This window comes from Triturus cristatus, chromosome 9, assembly GCF_964204655.1.
Source record: "Triturus cristatus chromosome 9, aTriCri1.1, whole genome shotgun sequence".
In the NCBI taxonomy this organism is placed as follows: Eukaryota; Metazoa; Chordata; class Amphibia; order Caudata; family Salamandridae; genus Triturus; species Triturus cristatus.
The window spans coordinates 840,956,868-840,983,211 of NC_140592.1; the positions used below are offsets into that span (position 1 = coordinate 840,956,868).

The 26,344-nt window shown below is 45.1% G+C and overlaps 1 long non-coding RNA gene across 2 annotated transcripts in view; it reads left to right on the forward strand.

Moving 5' to 3' along the window:
* Window positions 1-26,344, forward strand: part of LOC146798923 (uncharacterized) — a 357,197-nt gene that overhangs the window by 289,271 nt on the left and 41,582 nt on the right. For both annotated transcript variants that reach the window (XR_014968806.1, XR_014968805.1), the window contains exons 3-4: window positions 14,498-14,546; window positions 14,645-14,784. This is a non-coding gene — a long non-coding RNA (uncharacterized LOC146798923). The remainder of the gene's footprint in view (window positions 1-14,497; window positions 14,547-14,644; window positions 14,785-26,344) is intronic.

Consider the following 26,344-nt stretch of genomic DNA (forward strand, 5'->3'; position numbering starts at 1 on the left):
GTATTTCATGATCTGATTGTCGATGGTGGAGGATAAGTCATTCGGATCTGATGTTATTCTTTTAAATCGAATGAATTGGGATAGTGGTAGGTGTGTCTTTAATGAGTAGTGATGAAAGCTGTTGAAATGTAAACTACTGTTCCTGTCAGTTTCCTTTATGTGAACATTGGTTGTTATTTTGCCGTTCATGTACCTGGTTTAGTGTGTGAATCTAGAATGGGAGAATGGTTTCTATGAGCAATGTAGCGGAACTTCCATGGGTTTTGCGGGGGCACCGTCCTACGCTAATACCTTCATGGCAAAATTTGAACATGATCACATACTGAATAATTCACAATGGAAGGATGGCATCATGATATTCAAACGTTACATAGATGACATCTTTGTAATCTGGAAAGGCACCAAAGATCAACTTATTGAAAACATTCACACACTAAACCAGGTACATGACAGAATCAAGTTCACTTATCAAATTGACTCCAATGAATTGGCATTTTTGGATGTGAAGATAACAATTAGAGACGGCAAAATAACAACCAATGTTCACATAAAGGAAACTGACAGGAACAGTAGTTTACATTTCAACAGCTTTCATCACTACTCATTAAAGACACACCTACCACTATCCCAATTCATTCGATTTAAAAGAATAACATCAGATCCGAATGACTTATCCTCCACCATCGACAATCAGATCATGAAATACTTAAAACGAGGATATCCTGAAAGTATATTACAACACACCAAAAACAAAGTTCAGTCCATGGACAGAGAATTGCTACTTCATCAAAAAGAAAGATTGGAGAAAAAACTTACAGTATGTGTACTTAAATATTCAGCTCAATCAAAACAGATCACCACCATCATGAGAAAACACTGGTCACTCATCACTGAAGAACCTGACTTACAACCCATAGTAGCCAATCAAATCACTTTTGCATATAAGAGATCAAAAAATCTAAAAGAATTAATCAAGAAACAATTAAATCAAGATGTTAAGACGATTCACAAAGGCATGAAAAGATGCGAGAACTGTACACATTGCAATAATGTGATAACTGGTCAACAATTCAGACATCCGATGACTGGACAAATGATTCCACTCTTACATTCAAGCACGTGTGACACAAAAGGAGTGATTTATGGAATAAAATGCCCCTGTGGTAAATTATACGTGGGGCAGACGGAACGAAAAATAAAAATCAGGATCACAGAACATAAAAGCAATATAAGAAATAAAAACCGCAAGTCCACATTGGCTATGCATTGGATAGAGGCTGGACACAACATTGCGCAATTACAATTCACCATATTAGAAGTGATCAAACCAAACTCATCGATGGACACTCACAAACAGAGATTAAGAGCAGAATATTTTTGGATCAGAAAAATGGCGAGCATGCAACCGGAAGGAATTAATGACAGAATTGAACTATCGTGTTTTTTGTAAAACCTGTGAGGATATATTGTTTGCCATCCTGCATAGAGAACACCTTTGAAGATGTTTGACAAAACTGGTCATTTACTATAGATATCAGTAGTTCGAATTTATTATTATCTGTTGAAGAATGTTTAAATTCTAATTTTTATAATAATGGTTCGTTTTCCACAACATTTATTTATTTATTCTTTATGTAGAATCACCATTACTATAGGTATAATTTGTTTTTGACTTCGTAAAGGAGCGACCAATGAGCGCGCCTCTACCGAGTTACAACAACATTTGTGTAATTGACAAGTGATTCTTGATAGGTTGAAATTAGGCGGGAGCTTCACCTACACGAATAAGAGAATCTGATAGGTTCTGGTAACCACTACATATGATTGGCTGTAGGCACGATGTGTCATCATGCTTTCAACCAATTAAGTCATGTATAAATATCACACACTAGGGCTGTTTTGTAAACTGAACTCGCATTGAAGGAGAGTTGGGAACTTCGTGTTGCACATGGAAGTAAGTAACCGGCAGACTTGCAAAGAATAGTTACGCTAGCTTTCAGCCTTTATCTTTTAGATATGTTAGCTTTTAGTCTTCATTTTTCAGATATATTTTTTGCAATTTGAATGTTAATGAATTGTAGTTAGCACGAACTTTATTTCATTAGGATTATCTTTTCAGGTGTTTTATTTAAACATTGACAGGGGTAATACAGGCACTGGATTTTCAAGGTATAGAGTTGTAAAGATTTTTAGACTTCGCCAACTGACAGAATAATGAAAACCTTATTATAAACGAGATACATTGACAATTTTTGTATATTAGATAGAGTCAAATACTGAAAGAGTATGATTAGACGACTGAATTGCTCATTATATTTCCTTTATTTTTCTGTTACAGACCCCTGAAGAAGGGTCTTTTTCATTGACCCGAAATGCATTGGGTAGTGTGAACATGTGAATATGTAAAAAGATTTAGTTGCTTTACTAAAGAAATGAGTAAACGTGACAATTTGAAGAATAAGAATAATAAATGAAATGAACATAAACACAATGGATTAAATGGATTTCTTTATAAAACAGATTAAATATGACTAGACCTTAACGGGTCTAAGGATAATTGTGCGCACCTGCTACTTGGAAGTGAGAGACGTCACTTTCCCCTGATTTCATGTTTCATAAATAGTGTTCCTAGACAAAACACTAAAAGAGGGAGCAGCACACCATAAATAAGACGAAATTACCAGAAAACGTTAATAAGAGTGCCGGATGGATAAATAAACGAATTAGCACATAGTAAACCCCACATCACCAGTCAGTAGCAATGGCATCATGGTCTCAATTCAGGCCCCACTTCCTATCCCAGGGCGAGGGGAGGGGAGCTGCAGCTTTTCCACTGCCAGTCACAGATGCTTCCCGGGAGTAAAACCGATATAAATTAGTCAAAATTTTGGACCTCAGTAGGCCGGGCCCTCTTTTGGTAAAGGCTTCACCAGGGTGTCTGGCCTCATCTCACCTTTAGGCTGTTAACAGACTAGGCAGTACCGGAATTGAGATCTCCATCATCCTTGCTGATGGTCATCAGTCAGAGGTGTATCCCTCTTGACTGGTTTAATTTTCTCCCATGCAGGACCCTCGTTGGTCGATGAGTTGGAGTCTGGGGCAGATGTGGGCACAGTGACCCTGATCCAGTAGGTTACCAACCTCAGGTACTCTAACACCATATACTCACATGGGCCCATAAACACACACATAATCATATAGGCTAGTAAATACTGCTGGGGGTAAATTTTTTAATGTTTTATGAGATTAGTTACCTGTCAAAATTTAACTAATCTTTCACTGATTAAAAAGTTCCTTCCTCTGGTCAATGGACCTATTAGTTGGAACTAGTTGATGGTGAAATTACATCAGGGTTATTTATATTCCTTACCATTCTGAAATAACCACAGACTTGGGAGAAGTTTTAAATGTTAATTCATGTGAGCCAAACAAGAATACAGTAGAAACTCCGTTTCTCCAGGGAAGAAAAGTCAATTAATTCTTTACTCTGTCACCTATATTAAATTGATATTTCACAATGACGGTACTTCAGAAAGGAGAGGATAGAGAGAGCAGCACAATGACATACTACACAGAATTATAGTTACCTAGGATGGTGTGGAAACCAACCCCTTGGCCAAGGAGCTGGGATAGTCCCCTGGAAAAGATCAGGTGACCAAGACTTCAGGACAGGTTTACAGGACAAGATTCAGGGCAGGATAGATGACCTCTTCTAGATACGACGCCTGCGTCGCACCCCTCTCTGACACTATCTTCCTCCTCGATTCTTCAGCGATCTTCTATTATGTGCCTCCTCGATTCTTCCGCGATCATCTTCTAATTAATTGGCTCAAATTCTAAGTCTGGAAATCGATACTTTTTCAGCATTTATTCAGCTCTCGGACAGCATACCGGTCTCTCAGCATCTCGGCAACATGAGCTTATCTAACTAACTAAACTACCTCAATTATATCTTTTTAATGGCATGTACCACCCCTTAATGTTTCAGTTTCATGGAAGCCCTAATTCCGATTGGACAGGCAAGGGGGGCGTGATCATCACACCATGCTAAGTTTAATAATTTTCTTTAGTTCTTTGTTGAATGTTCCCGCCCCTTAAATCTTATTCCCAAGCTTGATTTCCCACCCGTATTCACATCTTTATTAACAACTATGTATACATTTGATGTTCGCTTTCATTCAGCTTTCAGGATGCCCATCAGGTTCCCAGGGCATGTATCAATAATGGCCTTGGACGAGTTTCAATAATTAACCACCACAGGGGCAGTCCTAACCACCTGAACCAGGGGCAATCAGTAATGTATCCTAACAATGGTTCATAGTGTATACAAAATATTCATCATACAGACATATTTTAGATCGCATACATTTAAATCACACAGTGCTCACCACCTGAAAAATTGTGAAGAATAAATAATAAAGAATGTGGCCCTTATACAAGAAACAATTTTAATTATAGAAATATATAAAACATTCTTTATAAAAATATATAATATTGTGAGGCTCAGACATATAGGCTGGTACATATAACAATTATTTAAACATACAAAACCAGACAAATGGCATACACAAAAAGAGGTTACATAAAAGTCGGAGTTCCAAACCAACACTGGAACTACAACACACAAAAAAAGTGTCCTCCATAAATTGTGGCCACAGTTGCGTCGACGGCGTTTCGACCTTTGTCATAGGTACATGGTCATCATCAGGACATATAGATAACTGAGCATCCCACCAAGTAATCTATAAGGTACAAAATTACCATATAATTCTTAAAACAAGGCCAAAATGAAAAAATTGAAGAAAATAAAAAATGTGCAATAGTTAAGAAAAGAGGAGAGAAAAGTACCTCACCATCCCCAATACGAGTTTCAAGCACTGCATCACGGCTTCTCAGCTTGTTATTACTGCGCCTGCATGAGGAGTCACGTGCTGTACAACCATTAGCATAGCTTGGAGGCCCAAATACGAAATAGTAGAGAGGTCAAAAGGAAACAAATTAAAAATAAAATGATTTCACTGTATACCACCTATCTCTACTCTAACCCCATTTACTTCTAATAGCTCTCCCCACATTAGCATTTAGTACATAGCATGTTTTAGTTTCAGCAAGGCAGATGCTTAGCATGTGAGCTTTCAAGCAGCTATATTAGATGCTTAAGCGCAGCTGCAGAAAATTCCCTCCAAGCGAAAGACCTTCATATTGCGTAGATGCAGTTGACGCATGCGCAGTACAGATTCCCGCGTTAGCAGCCATTTTAAGTCCCACTCGGGTTACTTGTTAGTAAAACACGTATGCAAGCTTCTTCTTGCTAAAATGTAATGAGGTGCATGTTAATTTACACAATACTTTATTAATACAGTGTTATGAGTTATATGAGAGGATTGCATCCAAGCAAGTCTCTTTTATACGGGTCCTTGCTCCATCAACCCTGGGCCCTCACGCCTCCTCTGAATGGTTACTGGTATAACGGGAAGAACAAGCAGGGTCACCTGAGTGCACCTCAGATCTGGCATGAACTGTCTTGCCCTTAGGCAATGGGGACGCTGGCCTTCCCTGGCTAATCGCCGATTCCAAATTGCAGCGTGGCTCGTCTCGGTAAATTCCTATTAGCGGGGGTAGAGCAGGCAATCCGCAAACCGCCTTCCTCCGCCACTCCCGCAAGTTCAGTATTTCGCTGCCGGGCCATTACGGTTAGCCCTTCAGCATAGGCCTCCCCTGGTTCCCCTCGAGTTTCAGGCAGTGACGCTGTTCATCCTGATGCGCGGTCATCGGCGAGGTGCGGGGTGGGCAGCCAGGAATCCTCTGCCTCACACACGTTCCACTCACTGGGCCGCTCTAGGCAGTTCAGCGGCATGGGCCCCTACGTTTCCCGCAACCGTGGTGAGCCACGCTGCTGTCGATCACGGAGTCTTCACCCCGGCAGGGGGCAGAGCGGGCTATCAGCAGTCCACCTCTTTCCGTCACCGCTGCTACAGCCTTGAGTCCCCGCCGGGCTGCTTTGTTTTTCTGGCCAGCCGGAGAGCCTCTAAGTCAACCGGGACTCCACCTGCACCAGCAGCCTCTGCGGGGGTCCACTAATAGGTGCTGGTTCTGTGGCTACCGAACGACACCAAGATCGAGCAGGGGGCCTCCAGCACTCCCTTCACTGTGTATCGAGTTGCGGAACAGCAGACTACATGGGGCGGCAGGATTATGTAGGATTTTGAAAACGGTCCGGTAGTTTATGCTCAGAGCTGCCGGTCGACCATCATTCCATCCTCGCCCCCACCCAGACAATACTTAAATAGGACTTTGTATAAAATGGCCTTGAATCATTTGTAATATTCGCTTTCAGTTTGTTTTTACTTTAATTATTATCCAGGGATCACTGACCTAGTCATTGAAAAATATGAGCAGAAATAGAAGGGGAAAGTACATTAAAATTTGTTTTAGAGCTGCGTTAATGATCCCTGACAAATAGGTAAACTAAACAATGACAGAAAGTCATGCTAAAACATTTTCAGAAAAATACTATATTTTTTATGCAAATGCCGACGTAACAATCAGTCGGGGCACTGTTACAAAATGAAATGACCGCAGGTTCGGAAAAGAGTCAACCCAGCAGTATCTACTGACAAAATAAGCGGTGATTTATCTTCTGTAAAACAGACTCTCTGTTGTAATGAAGATGTCAGGTAGTCCATGTATTAAGCAGCTAGTTTGTTTCAAGTAAGATGTTAACAAGTAGAGCCCCACCAGGAGTAGCCTTACTGCTACTCAACCCATCCTTCAACTGACACCCTCATTCATCAAACATTCCACTGCCACCTCTCACACCTACATTCCACACCACAGTCACACTGGCTGAACAGCAGGTATAACACATCTCCTTTCTTTATACAAATGACAAAGGAGCCCTAGAAAGAAGATCCTTAAAAATAGTGCATGCAAAGGAAGACATTAAAACTATTACATGCAAATCGATGACATCAGAACAAATGCATGCAAATAATCCTTGTAGCAAAGTGTTGATGCAAGAGCATGAAGAAAATAGATGGAGACATTTCATGCATGTGTACAACAATTGATAAAATAATACATGCAAAGAAAACCATAAAGGTAATAAAAGGAATATACACACATCATCTCTTTTGCTAACCAAACCAAGAAAACGCACACATTACCACACCACAAAACACAAACCAAAACCAGATACAAAAACAAGCTGGGTGGACAGGCCAACATGAAAGTGGTACGAAGGGCACCGAGTGTGAGGCGCAGTAGGGAACCAAGCAAACAGGAGCAATTAAAAAAAACTCAGAAAATTTGGAAAATCATTCACCACCAAACACATGGCATAAACGCTACCCTCCACCCTTACCCGTAGTAAGGGTGGTACGTGTGGAACACGACTCCACACCAAACATACGACATGAAAAATTGCCCTACACCCAAACCCAAAGTTAAGGTGGTAAGTGTGGAAAGACTCTCCACACGTAATATGTAAAAGTGGGCATCCTCACATTCCATTACATCACCATGCACACCAACATTCCACAGCATATTCACACTGGCTGAGCAGCAGGTATAACACTCTCCTCGGAATGGCACCCACCAACCTCGATAATAAAGAGAGCAAGAGGCATATGTGGAAGCCACCTGCTCTGAACTTCGGACCTCCTGTAACTCTGAGGCCGTGGAAAAACACTAATATGTATGCATGGGCTGCCACTTTTTGTCCTGCTCTGCTGGGAAGCGAGTGACAGTTTTTTTTTGTTCTGCTTGTTTTTTAAAGGCAGCATTGTTTTTTTTTTTTTTTTTTTTTTTTTTTTTGAAACCGTTTATTGCAATCTCAAATAGTTACAAGTATGGGCCTACAACCGTCTGGCCGGCCGCTAGATTGGCAGTAGCATATGACATACATACAGAAAATTCTCTAGGCGGTGCAAAAAAGGGGTAAATCAGAAGATATCAGTAGTGCAGGCCACATAACTCCGAACCAACAATGCGGTTTCCTTTTGTCAAAAACACAACAACACAAAAACAACCACACCCGCAAGGCAACCCGCAATCCCAAGTGACAGCACGCGCTCCGTAAGTGGGGGACCCCAACCAATCGCCAAACTCTGAAGAGGGGAATGAGAACAGATCAGGGACTGGGGAACCACGGGCCCATGGCTGAGGGAGGGGGTCGGCTAGGGGGACGGAGCTGGCGAGGCAGCCGGCAGCAGCGGCGGCTCGCAAATACCCCCGCGATAGGCGTTCCAGGGGCCCCAGATTTTCACCCACGCCCCAGGCTTACCCCTCGCAACATACACCACCTTTTCACGAAACATACACCAGTCCATGTGTTCCTTCCAGGCCGACACCGCCGGAGGCCTCTGGGATCCCCACAATTGAGCAATGTCACGCTTAGCTATCATGTATCCCAGAGTCACCCACCGCGTCTGCGGAACCGAGTAGTCAGTTGGCTCCCACACATTCAGCAAGCATCTCCTCGCTTCAGGCAACAGCACGACACGCGTAACCACTCGCAAGACCTCGTGCACACCACGCCAGAATCGCTCCACCTTTGGGCATTCCCACAGAATATGCAAGAAAGTTGCCAAAGCACCACAGCCACGCTTACACAGTCCATCCTCAGCAAAGCCCATACGTAGAAGCCTTGGCCCCGTCACATAAACCCGGTGGAGGATCTTAAGCTGAACGAAGCGAAGGCGAGCCGGGATGGCCACCTCCTTCGGAGAGGCCACCGCAGACATCCAGTCCTCGTCGTCCAACTCCAGCCCATCGGCAACCCAGGCCTCGCGGAGGCCAGTCAGCAGGCCCGATCGGTCGTTGATCAGTTTTTTATATATAAGGGAGATCGTGCTGTCCGGGACATGGCCATCCAGCACTCTGTCCTCCAGGGGGGAAGACTCCGGAATGGATGCGACATCCGGGAAGACGGAGCCCAGCGCGTGGCGAACTTGTAAGTACCGGAAGTACTCACTGGCTTGCAACTGAAACTCCGTCTGCAGCGTCTCGAAAGTTTTGAATCCCCCCCTCGTCCAGAGATCTCCCACTGTGCTGATGCCGATCGTGTCCCACTTCTCGAAGCCCTTCGAGGTCCACAAGGAGCCCAACCTCGCCGATGCATATAGCGGTGACGCCCGGGTCAAACGGTCCTTCCACCCCATAGCTGCGTTAGCCGCGTGCCACACCCGCACCATGACACGCGTCGGTCCCGTCAGGCGAGGGTCCGGCGCGCCAGAGTAGAGCGCCCGATTGTAGTCGCCGCCGGGCAGGAGCATCTTGTCCATTTCAAATGCCGGGTTCAGGGCGGGCCCGTAAAGGCCATGATTAATCGCAGCTAGCTGGGAGGCCCAGTAATACCGTTTAATATCCGGGAGGGCAACCCCCCCATCGTACCACGGGAGCGTCAATTTAGCCAAGGCGATACGTGGCCTCCCGTCCCAGAACAGGCGACGCTGCAAACTCTCCACCTCTCGGAAGTAGCGCGCCGGAACCAAATCCATAGTGTTCTGGAGAGCGTACAGAAAGCGCGGCAACGACATCATCTTAAACAAGGCCGCTCGGCCAAGCGGCGAGAGCGGCAGACGCCGCCAACGCACCACGTCCTCCTTCAAGCGCTGGAGGGGGGGCAGCAAATTCCGCTCGTAGCGGGCCTCCGGGTCCAGAGTAATATATATACCCAGGTACCGAAACCCCTGGGAGGCAATCTGGATCGGACAGTCCCGTGGTAGGACCGGAGCCTCCCCGGCAAGCACATATACACAGGATTTCGCCCAGTTGATGACGAGGCCTGAGTTGCGACCGAATGAGCGCAAAACATCAACTAGGACGATCAGTGATTTACGCGGGGAGGCGAGATATAGAAGGATATCATCAGCGTAGAGGGACACACGGTCCTCATGCTCGGGGGTCCAACGGAGACCACGGATGGAAGGGTGCCACCGCAGCCACTCCGCCAGGGGCTCCAGGGCCAATGCAAACAGGAGAGGCGACAGGGGGCAACCCTGTCGCGTGCCCCGTCCCAGTGCGAATGGGGCCGAAACTCGTCCATTCACCACCACCTGCGCCAATGGGCTGGAATACAACAACTTGACCCAGCTGATGAAGCCCGGTCCGAAGCCAAACTTCGCTAGCATCGCCCAAATGTATGGCCACTCAAGCGTATCAAACGCCATGGTGGCGTCCAAAGACGCCAAGATGGCCGGCTCCCGCACGAACGGGACACGCGCGAGCACCCCGTGCAAGCGTCGCAGATTAAGGGCCGTGTTACGATGGGGTATGAAGCCGGACTGGTCTTGGTGGACCAAGTCGCCCACCACGCCGACCAGCCGGTTGGCCAGCACCTTGGCGAGGATTTTGGGCTCCGCGTTCAAGAGCGAGATAGGCCTATAGGATGTGACCCGCTCACGGGGTCTCCCCTCCTTGTGGATCACCACAATCGTGGCCAGACGCTGGTCCGGCGGAAGGGAACCCCGCGAGCGGGCCGCCAGGAACATCGCGCGCAGGTGGGGCGCCAGCACATCCGGTCGCAGCTTGTACAGCTCGATAGGAATGCCATTGGGGCCCATGGCCTTGCCAGATGCGACCGAGCGGATAGCAAGGGCAATTTCGTCCGAGGTGGGAGGAGCGTCCAGCGAATCCCTGTCCTCCACCGAAAGGGAGGGCAGCGCGATGTCCCGAAGCAGGGCATGGGAATCCTCCTCCGAGCAGGGAGAAGCCGGGGAATACACCTCGCGGAAATAATCCGCGAAGCAGGAGACAATGGCGTCCGGCTCGGTGACACATACACCATCCATCCTCTCGATCAACGGAACCACACGACTCGCTCTCTCCTTTTTATCCAACCACGCTATCAATTTACCAGCCTTATCACCCACATCATACAGTCGCCCCTGTTGCTCTCTACTGAGACCCCTGGCCGCCTCCGTGACGAGGGCCCTATAGGCCGCCTGCTTGAGGTGTAGAACATGCAATGTGGCATAAAGGCAGCATTGTTGAACGTTTCACGCTCGCATGCTGCTGGCAGAGACGTGCATGCCTAGGAGCAGTGTTTGAGCGCTGGGGGGAAGGTCAGATGCACGCAGGCGTGCACCTTACAGGGAACACTGATAAGGCCCCCCAAAATATCTGGCTACCACCGGCACTAGTATAGGTACCAGTGGGGAGCCAGCAGGTGCCACAGGGGGCTTTGGGGCCCTGCCCACAGCCCCCCAACATTAAAGAAAGTTAAGGGTGCCTCAGTTGGGTAGCAATACACCCAAATAAAAAAGTAACAAAAACAATTTAAAAAAAGGTGCAGGAGCCATTTATTTAATTATCACTGCTCCCAAAACGGAACTCCCCATCATGCCTGGTAAGGCTCTTAGAAGGGGCAGTAGCACCATCAAGCCTTTTTTTTATTTTGTGGGGGGCTGCAGGTAGTGCAGTAGCCCCCCAGCAGCATTTAAAAACACAGTAAGTCTCCTGGTCCATTAAATACTTGATCTCAGGGGAGCTTACCTAAAGCACTTCGAGCTATAGCTGTATGCTCTTCAGCTGGAGTGCAGAAACCCCTTGTGGTACATTCTATAGCTACACTTTGTTGCCTGAAAAATGATGACTGAAAGACACAAAACCATGATTTTTTTGGGAGGCTTTATTAAAACAATTTTATGTTATTCACTTTTATTAACCATTGCAATGGTTAAATTTAAATAATATACATTTGATTACAATTATTGCTGACTTCTTGATAAATACAAAACGTCTGCTGTATATATGTTAGTTTGCTGGCCCTATATCAGGCCCTGCGCCCAAGCCCATGCAGCGCATGGCCAAAGGCTGTGTAATTTAGGTGGATAGGGAAGTCTTCGCGAGGGTCTGGCCACTGGCCAGTAACTATAACTCAAACAGTTGTCATGCACTACTAATTAACTGACATGTTCAATGACATCATTAATAACATCCCTGCAACATCTGAAATGATACATTGGTATCACTGTGCATGGCGGGTCGCAGGTTATGGTTACTTTGAGGCACGCGTTATAGTTAATTGATATATAACTTTAACTGGTGAATTATTGTAGTTTTGTTCCTTTAAAATGGTACGTTGTATGACTGACATTTTCACTTATCTATAATGTCCCTTGAACCTTTGTTTTTTTCAGTAAATCTATCTGATATAATATATTAAAATCAAAAGGTTTTGGCTAATGCAAGACTGTAAAAAACATAAATGTATAGATCTATAGAGGGGCTATGGGTAAGATCTCTTCATCCAGAGCCCATAAATGTGCTACACACCTACAAACTTACTGCACATGCACACACTCAACACACACACAATTTTATTGCAAGGTTTGGCTTTCACATCACTGCAGAACTTTATTTGAGAAGAGCCAGTAGGCTCCTCTCCTTGACATGTAGAAAAAGGTCTGGGTATAATACTGATGCACAAAAGACAGTACACTACCATCATTGCTTTATGTGAAGCACCCAGAGCTTGGACAGTAATTCAGTTTCCGCTATGTGGGCAAGCTTGGTTCTGAACCTCACATTACCATGGACAGGTCTAGACCTCTGCACACACACTGGATTAGTGTGACTCCAAGGCCAAACAAAAGTCAAGGTATCCATTTGACGTGCAGTTGGGCACTGCAGGCAGATGTACACACCTGTTTACCATGCACATGACATACCTGTCCCAATACTCCCCATGGTAAACTGGAAAAATGCTAATATCTAAAAACATCAAATACATACCTTACAATCCAAAAAATCACATCAACATTTGCACTTTACAGTGCAGATCTACTTTAGCGCATCTGTGATGATGTAATTGTACAGTCAAGCTGAGAAGGTAGAATACATTAGCAACATTTGTGTCAAAAGCGGCTTCAGTAATAGCATAGTTCTGATAGAGACTTCTAACCACATATTCCTGACCTTTTGAATAATTCTCCAAATGTCGAACTGGACATGAAAACTTTTGAGCTGTAACTCTGCGGGCCAGTAGGTGACGATTTGCTGCACTGCACGGATACCGTTCCACTCAGGAAATGACATGCGGAGCCAATATAGGCACTACTTCCACGTGCTCACATGAGTTTCATTCTCTCTGCGCCACCAGAAGCAGGTCTGGAGCTACCTTTGATCTCTTCAAGACCATTTATTTCAAAGAAAATTCTCAAAAGCACTATGTAAGGGAAAATGTCACCTCCCAAGACTACAGGGTTTAAACCTTGTAAGGACTGTCACAAGGAAATATCTGTGACATGTCTACATGAGATTTGCCTGTGGTGCCTGGGGTTGAGTCGCAACTGTAAGATGTGCAGTGACTGTTGATGAATCCAAAGGTCATTCAGGTCCGCATGGTGAAAACTGCGTAGCCAGGATTTGGAAGTCTGCACTTTGAGGCTGCTCCAGGTCTGGAAGCCAGTCTCGAGGTTGATTGTTGTCGCTATCCAAATACTTGGGTATGTAGAGTAAAATGCATAAGAAATACAAGTGGAAATTGGCCCCTTCCCACTACTTTAATACACCTGAGAAGGTGCAAGAGTGTTGTCATGCCTCTCGATCTTGCTCCCAAAGTAGGTTTAAGTCAGGTCCAATCCAACAACTTGTCTCAGCAGAACCCAAGTTTCCGGGGCCCTCTTTGACACCAAGGTAGGCCATGCTCTGACTCTTAGAATTCCTTCCAACTCCCTTTGGCGTGCTGGTGGGCCCCACAGAGTCGGGAGGTCCCCCATCTGGGATTTGCTAGTGGGTTTGCCCTCGGCACCAGTTGGTCCCTCTGATCCCACCACCTGTAATGTCTTGGCACACTCAATTTCGCCTTGGCTGTTAAACCTTGTGGAAGTGAGATGTGAATATCAGAAGTGGAATCCCTATGCGACCAAAGCCCTACTACCACCTGTGATATGATATACGTCCAGGCAATAACAGCACCCAGGTGAAAGAAAAAGTGGAGGAAAATATAGAGATGGCGTCCTAGGGTCCCTTCAAGTTGACTGCAACAATTCTCCGCACTGGAGATTCTTTCAGTGTTCTAGTGTTGTGGTACATCTACAAGTATATGAGGATTTAGGACCTTTACCGTTTCAAGTATGAGCGTGGATAAATATAGAATATAACTGGCAGGTATAAACTCTTACCTAATACCTACACTTTACCACTTTAAATCTAGCAGCTGGAATCCCTGAGAATGCAGTGAAAATCCTGAGAAAATATCACAAATACAGGAGACAGAGTAAAGGAAGGACTGGAACAGAATTATCGCTACTACTAGAACACTCATATGGCACCCAATAGTTACCTAGACAGCAAAGGTTTTAAAGACGGATCAGAACCGGAATTACATAATTCCTTCAATGTTTAGCAAAAAAATTCCATGTGAGATGTAATTGAGTAATGTCTCAAGGAGCGCTAAAAATAAGTCTTTAAAAAAATAATAGTCTTTTAACTCTCAATCACTATTTTTAGTGAAGTAACACTAAATAATAGTCTTTTCTTTCTCTTGCAGAACATTAATATCTCCATCCACAAAGTTCGTGGATTCGCAGCACTGGACAGTGAGTATATTTCCAACGGTTTTTGTATGCTGCACCTTACCAACTTAGAAGAGCAGTCAACGGTTACTAAACCTTTATCACCATTTATGTGTCCGCAGGTTCCACAGGAGAGGCATAACAAAACTAGAAAAAATCACCAGGCAGCCCAGAAATACATTGAGTAACTACAGAAGGAAGTTTGGAATCTAAAACCACAGTTGTCGGAAGAAGCAGGAATGCGTACGTCGAGAAAGAAAAGGTATGTGTATAGTCTCTTGAGTGCAGCTTTTATACAGCCACACTTGAAAAAACCCAACTGCAGGCAGCATGGGCTTCTTGGGGACAGACCGATGCAGCGGAACGCAGAAGGCTACACTGCGCCCCATGCTTCAGTTGCTCCACCTACTTCCAGGTGTTCCACTGCGCAGCAGCAGCCATGACACCATTGGACTCTTACCAGCGCCTTACTGCCTCTACCTCTGGATCCATGTACCCTGCCAGTTCCCAGTACATCAACATTGGTGCCGTCTCCATCAACGCCAAAGTACGTGGCATTACTCATTGTCCAGTCCAAATCTGTGCCGCCCCAACCTCGACCAAGGTCACGCTTCAGTGTTCATCGAGCTGCAGCTTTATCCCACTCCACCTGATCCTCTCAATGTCCTGGTTCTGCTGGACAGGTCTCATACACTGCATTACCTATTTGGGAGGGTGTCAGATAGCTCCTGTATTAGATGGTGGGATAGAGGAGAAGGAATGAGATGTCATCCCTTCATACATCTCTCCCCTACTGTATTCACAGTCCCCTTTTTCCGCCAGGCCGCTTTATTGTCAGCAAGAAGCGGAGAAAGGGGAAACAGCAGGCGGCCACTTTAAGATGGAGCTGAGGGCGGACGTCAGGGATGACGACACGCTTCAAGAAGGCGGGGCGGAGAGCGCGTCGGGATGGTCGATTGCTGGATCATCTGTGCACGGGACGAAATCGTGAAAGTAAGAAACCAGCAAGATAGACCAAAAGAAAGAAGAAGACCCAACAGCCCTTGAGGAGAGAGAACCGGAGCCCAGGGTAGGTCGCAATCTGTCGGCAAGCGGAACGCCCGCACCGGATGGAGGAAGAAAAGCTGAAGCAGAGATAGACCAGATTGCAACCGCGGGATCACCACGCCACGGCCCTGGAGGGATGTGGCTCTTCCAGGTGCGTGGACGTTTATGGGAATTTGGAAAGGGGCTGAGACACAGAGGGACGGGAGGCAGAGGGGTAAAAGGAACAAACTTTCTCCATTTTTTTTTATTGCTCCAACCTCCATCCCTTCCCTTCACGTTTTGCACAATTATCATTTATCCCTCACATCTTCCTCCCTAAGTAAAGTATCAAATAAAACACTTACCTGAGCCTTTTTCCTTCTGTCCGAGGGACAACGGCGAACGGGGCTCAACAGAGGGATTGGAAGTGAAAGACCCTGCAAGAAAAGGAAAACAAGAAAGAGACGAACAGTTATTGGGATTTCCTGTGTTGCCAATAATAAAGCACATTCAAAATCAAGTACTGAGTACAGTGAGCCTTTCCTTGACCACGCTACTTCTACACAGTATTACAGAGGGACTCTATGGAATCTGACAATGAGTATGATGTGGGAGACATGTTTAAAAAACCTATCATGAAGAAAATTGATAAGAGGACCTCTTGGATGCCAGTGGTCTCAACCCCTCTCCTAATGTTGGCTAGTCTCACCTCTAGGCCCTACCAATGAGGAAGGTGCCACCTTTGCAATGGTTATGCAGAGGGGAGCCAAGGTTCTGAACCTCCAGGTCTCCAATTTGGAGGTCAAAACTAATGTGCTAATGAAAGTTCTCCAACCAGTAAAACCAATACTGAGCCCTTGTTGCTCTTTAATGAGTCCCTCACCAACACTCTTTTATGAACCTCGGCCAAGCCTTGCTCTGGTCCACCAGTGAATTGCCAGATTTCGCATCGCCATCACCCTACCACGGCGACCTTGCTTCTCTGACTCAACACTCTTCCTCTAAGAGCTTGGTGGTGCAAGCTGCTACCATCAGGACAAATTTGAATGCCTTCCCAACTACTATTCCAGATAGGGAGTCTAAAAGATTAGAGGCCTATGGGAAGAGAGTATTTTCTTCCACATCTTTGGCTCTCTTGTTGGTCAGTAACAGCTGCCTATTAGGCTACTATTCCCACACTCTCTGGGACTGTGTTGCCCAAGTTCTCCCAGGGTTCTCGGAAGATCTTCGCCCCGTACTGACGCAAGCCATACAAAAAGTGACACTATGAAATTTTTGTTGGTAGGACATTTTCAGTTTGCTGTGCATCACTTTGGACTCACCGGCGCCCCCGTCGTCACCCACCTTAAGAGTACAGCGAACCTCCTGACATCCTTTGGGTTCACTATCAACGGCCAAAGTCACAACTGACTCCTTTCTTAGATGTTCTCTTTCAACAGAGCCATTCTGGATATGGTCCGGTTTCATGCCTTTTCCCTAGAAGGAGAGTCCAGGACATTCGGCTATGATGATGCCACTTTTTTAGCCTCTGTCCTGGATGTCAGTGAGATCAAATCTGAGGCTCCTGACCCTTTGTTATTCAGTCCTCCATATTTAAATCACCTGTTATCATGTCTTTTTTAAAGGTCTCCAGCATTGGTTTCTGCCTTCTCCCTTTGTTAAATCACAGTGGGATTCTAACTAGGTCCTCAGATATTTGATGTGCTCCCGCTTTGAGCCACTGCCCAGCTGTCCTTTGCGGATTCTCACCCTCAAGATAGTGTTCTTGGTTGCTATAACATCAGCACGCTGGGTGAGCGAGCTCCAAGCGCTGTCAACCTGCTGTATACCCCCTTTAGAGACAAACTGATTCTAAAGACTTGGGCATTCTTTTTCACAAAGAAGTTGCACCATTTCACTTTGCACTGCAGTATACAAAAATGTGATGGATGGAGTGCTTGGACTAATCTTAGCTACTGGTAATTACTCGGGCCACATGCCAGTCCTTCACTATTTTGCATTCTATGCCACCTCAGTTTGGACCCAGCCATATACAAATCAGTCTTGACCCTGCTACAATGGGAACAGTCCAGCCCAAACTACTAGGCCAGGTCCTCCCTGATCCGGAACTTAAGCAACTCAGGACTGGTTTCGCCCTTGTTAGGGCTTATCAGCTAGGTATAACTTGGTTACAGTGGCACAGTGTGGTGTGCACAGGACCCACATCTGGCAAACACGTCCACTTAAGACACCTAACTAAAGTCTACAAAAAGTGATGTATGGAATGCTTGAATGAATCTGAGCCACAGGTAATTTTTCGGGTCCACATCCAAATCTATTGTTACCTTGCACACTATGCTACCTCAATTTCGAAGGAGGCATATGGAAATCAGTCATGAACCTACTCCAATGGGAAAAGAACACTTAAGCCTGATGCCACACCTTGTCTTCCCTGAAATAGAACTAGAGCCACCAGGACCAGTTTCTCCCTTATTAGGGCTCATCAGCCAGGTATAGCTTGGTTCCAGTGGCACGTCTGGGCTTACCCGTCCCACTTAGCGCCTCACAATGAAGCAGACAACAAAAGTGATGAATGGAGTGCTTGAATTTATTTTAGCCACTGGTAATTACTCAGGGCCCCTTCCCACTCCATCTTGACCCTGTTCTAATTGCAACAGTCTAGCACGAACTGCCAGGCCAGGTCCTTCTTGAACCAAAACACAAGCAACCCGGGACTGGTTTCGCCCTTATGAAGTCTCATCAGCCAGTTATAGCTTGGTTTCAGTGGAATATTGTACACGAGGCCCACGTTTGGACATACTAGTTCGTTAAGTGCGTAACACTGAAGTATACAAAAAAAAGAGATGGATGGAAGGCTTGAATTAATCTCAGCCACTGGCAATTAATGGGCCGCATCCCAGTCCATCGTTATTTTGTACACTATGCCACCTGAGTTTAGACCCAGCCATATGCAAATCAGTCTTGACCCTGCTCCAAGTGGAAAAGTCCAGCCCAAACTGCCAGGTCAGGTTCTCCCTGAACCAGAACAAAAGCAACGCATGACTGGTTTCACCCTTATTAGGGCTCATCCCCCAGGTATAGCTTGGCTCTAGTGGCACAGCGTGGCATACCCGTCCTACTTAGGGCATCACACTGAAATCTACAAAAATTGACGGATGGAATGCTTGAATTAATCTCAGCCACTGGTAATTACTTGGGCTGCATCCAAGTCCATTGTTATTTTGCTACCTCAGTTAGGACCCAGCCATTATACAAATCAACCTTGACCCTGGTCCAATGGGGACAGTCTAGCTTGAACTGCCAGGCCAGGTCTTCCCTGAAGCAGAACATAAGCCACCCAGGACCGGTTTTGCCCTGTTCTCCCTGAACCAGAACACAAGCAACGCAGGACCAGTTTCACCCTGGGCACACCCATCACATTGCAGTACACTGTGCCACTAGAACCAAGCTATACTCTGCTTTGAGCTGGACCGTTCTAACTGGAGCAGGATGAAGAGTGATTTGCATATGGCTGGGTCCAAACTGAAGTGGCATGGTATGCAAAATATTGGTGCACCGATATGCGGTCCGAATAATTACCAGTGGATGAGATTAATTCAAGCATTCCATCTATCATTTTTTTCATCATTCCACGTCAGTCAATTCATCACCTTACTGGAAATCTATGCACCACTTCCCCCCTCCACGGAGGAGGAGAGACACTCATCACCTAAACTAGCAATTCTAAACCTTTGGTCTGGGGACACCTAGTGATATGCGATGCCTTCTCAGGAGGGCCGCGACTGCTTAGAAAATTATATAATATTAACAGATTAATAAAGTGTATATAAATAAATAAGGATAATGTAAAAATTAACATTTTAAAATGTTCTGTAAATATGAAGGGATTTGAATTCAGAGGCAAAAAATTAAGTTGGTATCCTCAGATTGATTTGCAGGAGCAGTGCAAGTGCATTAGACTGAATATAATTTAGACGATGGGTGGCTTTAATTGGATTTGTAATGGAGTACCATTCCTAAGCAACATGGGACCACTTAAAAATCAAGTCCTATACATAGGGAGATAATATCTACATAGGCTCAGTGTACTACAAGAATAAGTTAAAAATATTTCATTTTATTCATATAAAATGTAAAAATTTGACATGAACAGCCATAGTAGAACATAAATAACATAGAATGTAACAATATGTACACATTTGACAAATTACTGAAATAATCAGTTTAGACAGAAACATAATTCAGATAACCCAACAGTTATATAAGACAAAATGAATATGTTAGTGGTTTGAACCAGGCGTGGCTGAAATTTGTAGATGTATGGTTTTTCTCTACGCGCGTTTCGGCGTACGGGATGCCTTCTTCAGGAAGAGCCACATAGATATTTGTACAATAAAAAGACATAAATCACACACAAGACAGAAACGTACACTGAGGCTATGTAAGGATAAGGGCTGTACAATTACATATAAAAAGGTAAACTCCATACATAGAGAAATTATAATGAAAAGGGGGAAAGAAATAAAGATAAAGAGTGTTAACCGTGAAAGGAATAGAAAAATGAGTGAAAAAAACACCATACTTATATAGTGATAAAGAGTACAAGGGCAAAGAAAATTGTGTAAAGTACAATCTACGTAAAAATAATTATGCGTTCCAGAAATGGCCTATCGACCAAAAATTGCACGCAGATTCAACTTATCAAAATGGAGGAAGAACAGAAGCTGGACGCTGAATATGGACTATCCTGGATAGGTGATTCTGCAATAAGGACCGTCCAATAAGGATAATGGACATAAAGAAAACAGAACAAGAGAGAATTTGCAACCAGGTACATACACATGATTACCTGTAGGAGACGCTAAGTCCACTTGATATGTAGACAGTTTGTAGTTAATAGATAAGACGCAAAAAGTGGAGACTGATGATTCGATAAATCTAAAGAACATAAAAATAAATATGTATCAAAGAAGAGAAAACATTGTGTAGGAAAGTGCACTGGGAACTACTCCTCAATGCTATAAATCACCTGAAGGTGTTGCAAAAGGTCTCACAAAAATAGAGAATAATGCTTTAGTGGTGCTTGAGCCCAAGTCACCTTACCAAAGAGCTTCAGGAGGAAGGCTCATGTCATGAGTATCTGTGAAGGGTAATGAATGCACTGTCGTCAACCTTGATACAGATTGAAGAATTTAGAACAAAATTTAAACTAGAATAGCTGGGAACGGTAATACCTTAAGAACTTGATGTCGATTTCAATGTGTATGCAAAAGAAAATTTTCAATAGATATAAGGTAGATGTGTCGTCAAAGAAGAAATAACGTTCACATGTCGAATCTCTCTAATGAGAAGAAAATGAAGAGACATAACAGAGCTTTCTTAAGTGTAATTCATAAAAAATGTTCGGACAATGTCTGTGTGGCAAGCGCCAAAACTAGTTAAGGCTAAAGGTTAACGCCCCAGTAGCATAAATGTGTAATTGCCCTCCAAGAGACTTTTATACAAATATTGGTTAAAAAACGTGAGGTTTATTGGATCTTTACTTTAGCCACACATAAAAAAGGACTGAACAATGATATCCCATGGGAAAACGCCATTCGGTATAATTCCACTTGACCTTTTTGATATGTTCACCCTTTTTGACATCTGTTCAGGTCGCTATTTCATTTATTAGCCCTTTTGTGTTCTCAGATTTGATACCTTCTCGAGGATACCATTGTGACTTATTTACTTCATGATCTTTTAGTGTTAATATTTTCACATTTAAAAAAAAAAAGAAGATTTTGGGGCATTTTTGAAACCTTGTTATCCATAATTAAGGTCACTTTCTGCGTTCTATTGATTCTTCTCTTTCCATCTCTGCCTATGAGGTTGGCGGTCTAGTGGCTTGTCAGGTCTTCTCTATCTGTACCATAGGGACTACAGAGTACTCTCTACACAGCACGACTCTATTGCCACGTCACACGTAATTAATACTGACTTTGACACAGGCACGCCTAGGCTTGCCATATATATTTTGCGCTGACATCGGTACACTCTTTTATTGGAAGAAGACTATGTACCCGCCATCCTTGCCGCTTTCGTGAGTAACAGCTTGATTCCTTAAATTTGATTTGTATGTCCCCGCATACGTTTTCGGCCTTTTGTTAGCACCACATGACTATTATCTGCGACATACAGATTGTTTCCTTTATTTACGTTTAGCCAGACTTACCCTAAGCATAAGTATACTTACTGCCACCGTTCTCTTTGGCACACAGCGTTTTTTAACCAATATTTGTATAAAAGTCTCTTGGAGGGCAGCTATACATTTATGCTACTGGGGCGTTAACCTTTAGCCTTAATTCGTTTTGGCGCTTGCCACACAGACATTGTCCAAAATTTTTTTATGAATTACACTTAAGAAAGCTATGTTATGTCTCTTCATTTTCTTCTAATTAGAGAGATACGACATGTGAACGTTATTTCTTCTTTGACGACACATCTACCTTATTTCTATTGAAATTTTTATTTTCCATACACATTGAAATCGACATCAAGTTCTTAAGGTATTACCGTTCCCAGCTATTCTAGTTAAAATTTTGTTCTAAATTCTTCAATCTGTATCAGAGTTGACGACAGTGCATTCATTACCCTTCACAGATACTCGTGATGTGAGCCTTCCTCCTGAAGCTCTTTGGTAAGGTGACTTGGGCTCAAGCACCACTAAAGCATTATTCTCTATTTTCGTGAGACCTTTTGGAACAACGTCAGGTGATTTATAGCATCAATGAGTAGTTCCTAGTGCACTTCCCTACACAATGTTTTCTCTTCTTTGATACATATTTATTTTTATGTTCATTAGATTTATCGAATCATCAGTCTCCCCTTTTTGCGTCTTATCTTTTAACTACAAGCTGTCTACATATCAAGTGGACTTAGCGTCTCCTACAGGTAATCATGTCTATGTACCTGGTTGCAAATTCTCTCTTGTTCTGTTTTCTTTATGTCCATTATCCTTATTGGACGGTCCTTATTGCAGAATCACCTATCCATGACAGTTCATATTCAGCGTCCAGCTTCTGTTCTTCCTCCATTTTGGTAAGTTGTCGCAACCCGGAATCTTTTCCAGAGGGAGGCTGGCCAAACCAATGAAAGTTTGCAAGAGAGAGGGATAAAGTTCATGAATTTTTGTTTTATTCCAAAATTCAATTTGTCAGGAGCACAAGAATAAAGTCAAAGTCTATGGTCTTTCAGGGGTCCGAACTCCTGGTTGGAAAAGGTTCCGTCTTAACCAGGTCTTCCCCATGACTTGCGGTTGGATATTCGGTACGTCACCTCCCCAGCGTTGATTGAAATGGCGTGGGTGGATGGGGCTAAAACAGCAAAAGAAATAGACCAGAGTGAGTCGCAGGGAAAAACCAGCGTTTCTCTCTCAGGGAAGGGGAGTCATGGGAGAAGTTACCTTCGACCGGCACAGAGTGAGCCACGACGTGACCTCCCTCCTCGCCTCTATACAACGTCCTTCCCCCCCTCCTGTGTCCCGTAAGCCCCTGAGCGTTGCCCATACCTTAGTAAGCCACCCTCCTCCAGGGGTTGGCTGGGCGAAACGTAGTCCTGTTGGCCTCCCGGCTTGTCGTCTCTGCACGCCACAGCAGTACTTGTTTTGGTCTCTTCTTCGGCTCCGCTTCTTCTCGCTGCTATTCCGCCTCCGCTGTTCCTCGCTGTCCATGCCACGACCTCTCCTGCTCTGGGGAAACCTGCTTCCGTCTCCTGAAAGAAGGATGGCCCTCTTGTTTGCGCCCGCTGCTCCTCCGATAGGCCGCTTGGGTATGACGTCGTGGGCCACGCCCCCGGGGATTCCGCCTGAGAGATTCCCTTAAAGGGCTCTTGTCCTTCCTGCACAAAGGGTGAAACGACTGGGTCAGAATCGAAGGGCAACAAAGTCCGCAGTCCGTTATCGGACTTGTGACACATCCCCTCCCCTTGGGATTCCCCGATTGGGGGAAAGAGGAAACCGGGACAGGTAGTCCGCATTGCCTTGGTCCTTGCCCTTGCGATGTAACACTTCAAAGCGGAAAGGTTGCAGGGCCAGAAACCACCGAAGGACCCTGTCGTTATTCCCCGTGTTCCTTTGGAGCCAGGTGAGAGGGGCATGGTCGGTATAAAGCAAAAAAGAGCGTCCCTCCAAATAGTAACAAAGTTTCTCTACACTCCATTTCAGTGCCAAACACCCCTGTTCTATTGTGGGATAGGCCATTTCCCTGGGAAAAAGTTTCCTGCTGATATACAGAAGGGGACGTTCTAAACTCTCGCTGTCTAGCTGGGAAAGAACAGACCCTATCCCCACCCCAGAAGCATCCGTTTGGAGTATGAATTGTTTATGGAAGTTTGGAGTGAGAAGTACAGGAGGAGTGGTCAGTGCTGTTTTTAGGGCCCTGAAAGCCTGGAGTTCCTGTTCTGTGGGGTTTTTGATACGAGCAGCTGTGGAAGATTTTTTTAGCAAGTCAGTGAGGGGGGCTGCTGCTTGCGAAAAATTAGGAATGAATCGTCTATAATAGCCGACCAAACCTAGAAAAGCTGTTATCTCTTTTCTGGTACTGGGAAAGGGATTGTCTTGGATGGCTCTTATTTTTTCCGCTTGGGGTTCAATCATTCCCTCCCCTAATACGAATCCTAGGTATTTGACTTTCTGAAAGGCAAATTTGGATTTTTTTGCGTTTATGTGAAGGTTAGCTTTCTTTAGCTCTGTGAGGATGGCGAAAAGGTGGGTTTGGTGTTCTTCCCAGGTTTTACTGAATACAACAATGTCGTCTAAATAGGCTGACGAATACCCTAGATGGTTTTTCAGAAGGGTGTCCATGAGTCTTTGAAAGCTAGCCGGGGCGCCATGAAGGCCGAAAGGTAGCACCGTAAAGTGAAAGAGCCCGTCCGGCGTAGAGAAAGCTGTCTTTTCTTGGTCCTTCGGGTGGAGAGGTATCTGCCAGTAGCCTTTGGTGAGTTCAATGGTGGATATGTAGTGAGCCTCATCCAGGCGCTCAATCAGCTCATCCACCTGAGGAAGGGGATACCCATCTTGTTGTGAAATGCAGTTTGCCGCTCTAAAGTCAGTGCAGAAGCGGGTGCTTCCGTCTGGCTTTGGGACGAGGAATATTGGCGAACACCAGTTACTCTGGGAGGGTACTACTACTCCTAGAGCCAAAATGTCAGCCACCTCTTTTTTTAGGGCAGCACGACGCGCTTCGGGGACCCGATAGGGTTTCTGTTTAACCACCACTCCCTCAAGGGTGGGTATCAAATCGGTTGCTAAAGATGTTTTTCCTGGCCGGTTGGAAAAGATCTCAGAGAAGGAGAGGAGCAGGGCTCGTAACTCTTTCTTCTCTTTTGTACTGAGTTCGGGGCCAAGGATGGTATCCCCCACTGTGGTTTCTGCCGGTGTGGTGAAAGAGACACTACAGGGTTTCGGTGGAGGCGGACCCAACCATGTTTTAAGGAGGTTCACGTGGTACATTTGGGTTTTGTTGGTGGAGAGGCGGAGCACGTAGGTGGTCCTCCCGACCTTCTTCACGACCTCATAGGGACCCTGCCATTATTTTCGTAATTTGTGAGAGGAGGAGGGGAGAAGTATTAAAACCCAATCACCTGCTTTAAACTCCCACTTTGTCCCCTTGTCGTATTGTGTCTTATGTCTCGTTTGGGCTTTATCCAACTGTTCGTGGGCCAGGGTTCTTAGCTTGTGAAGTCTTACCTTCACTTGGTTTGCATAGTCCAATAGAGCGTGTGCTTCCGCAACGCCTTGTTCATCCCACGTCCCTTTTGTGATTTCAAGGAGGGTATGAGGGCGCGTCCTGCATAAGAGTTCAAAGGGGGGGGACCCAAGCTTGACTGCACAGTACTCCGGATCACAAATAGCGCTAACGGAAGAAGATGATCCCAGTTTCTTCCATCCCCTGACAGGAGCTTCTTTAATGTAAGCTTCAGTTTTCCATTATAACGCTCTACGAGGCCGTCTGTTTGGGGGTGGTATACGGACGTTCTGATGTGCTGTATACCTAGCTGTTTACAGATCTCCCTCATGAGACGGGACACAAAAGGGGTGCCCTGGTCCGTAAGGATTTCCTTTGGAAACCCCATCCTTGAGAATACCTCGACTAACTTCTGGGATATGGAGGTGGTAGTGGCTGTCTTCAGGGGGAATGCTTCAGGATAGCGGGTGGCGTAGTCAACTATCTTGAGGACATATTGACGGCCTTTACTGGACTTAGGCAGCGGTCCTATCAGGTCCATCCCTATACGCTCAAAGGGTCGTCCAATAATAGGCAGGGGTTGTAGGGGTACCATTGGAGGGGTGTAAGGGTTGCGCTTCTGACACACTTCACACTCCTGTAAATACTTTCTTATTTGAAGATATATGCCAGGCCAGTAGAAGTTGTCCGGGATGGCCTGACTGGTCTTTTCTGCCCCCATATGACCTGCTAACAAGTGGGAGTGGGCGAAGTATAAGACCTGGTCTCTGAAAGTCATTGGTACTAAAAGCTGAGGTGTGGCCCCCTCCTTAGCTATGCGGTACAGAAGCCCGTGCTGTTCTAGAAAGCAAGGATAGGTCTTGTTTTGGGCATTCCTCGTTTCTTGCGCAGTCTGCCAGGCATGCTTAAGGGATGCGTCATTTAACTGGGCGGCTCAAATATTTTTGTCCATTGCCCACGGTTCTGAAGTCAGTAAAGCATTGTGTGAGTTGTTTGAGGCTGTCTCAGGTTTCAGGGCACTAGCAAGGAGGAGGGGAAAAGAGGGATTGTCTACCCCTAAAATAAGTGGCT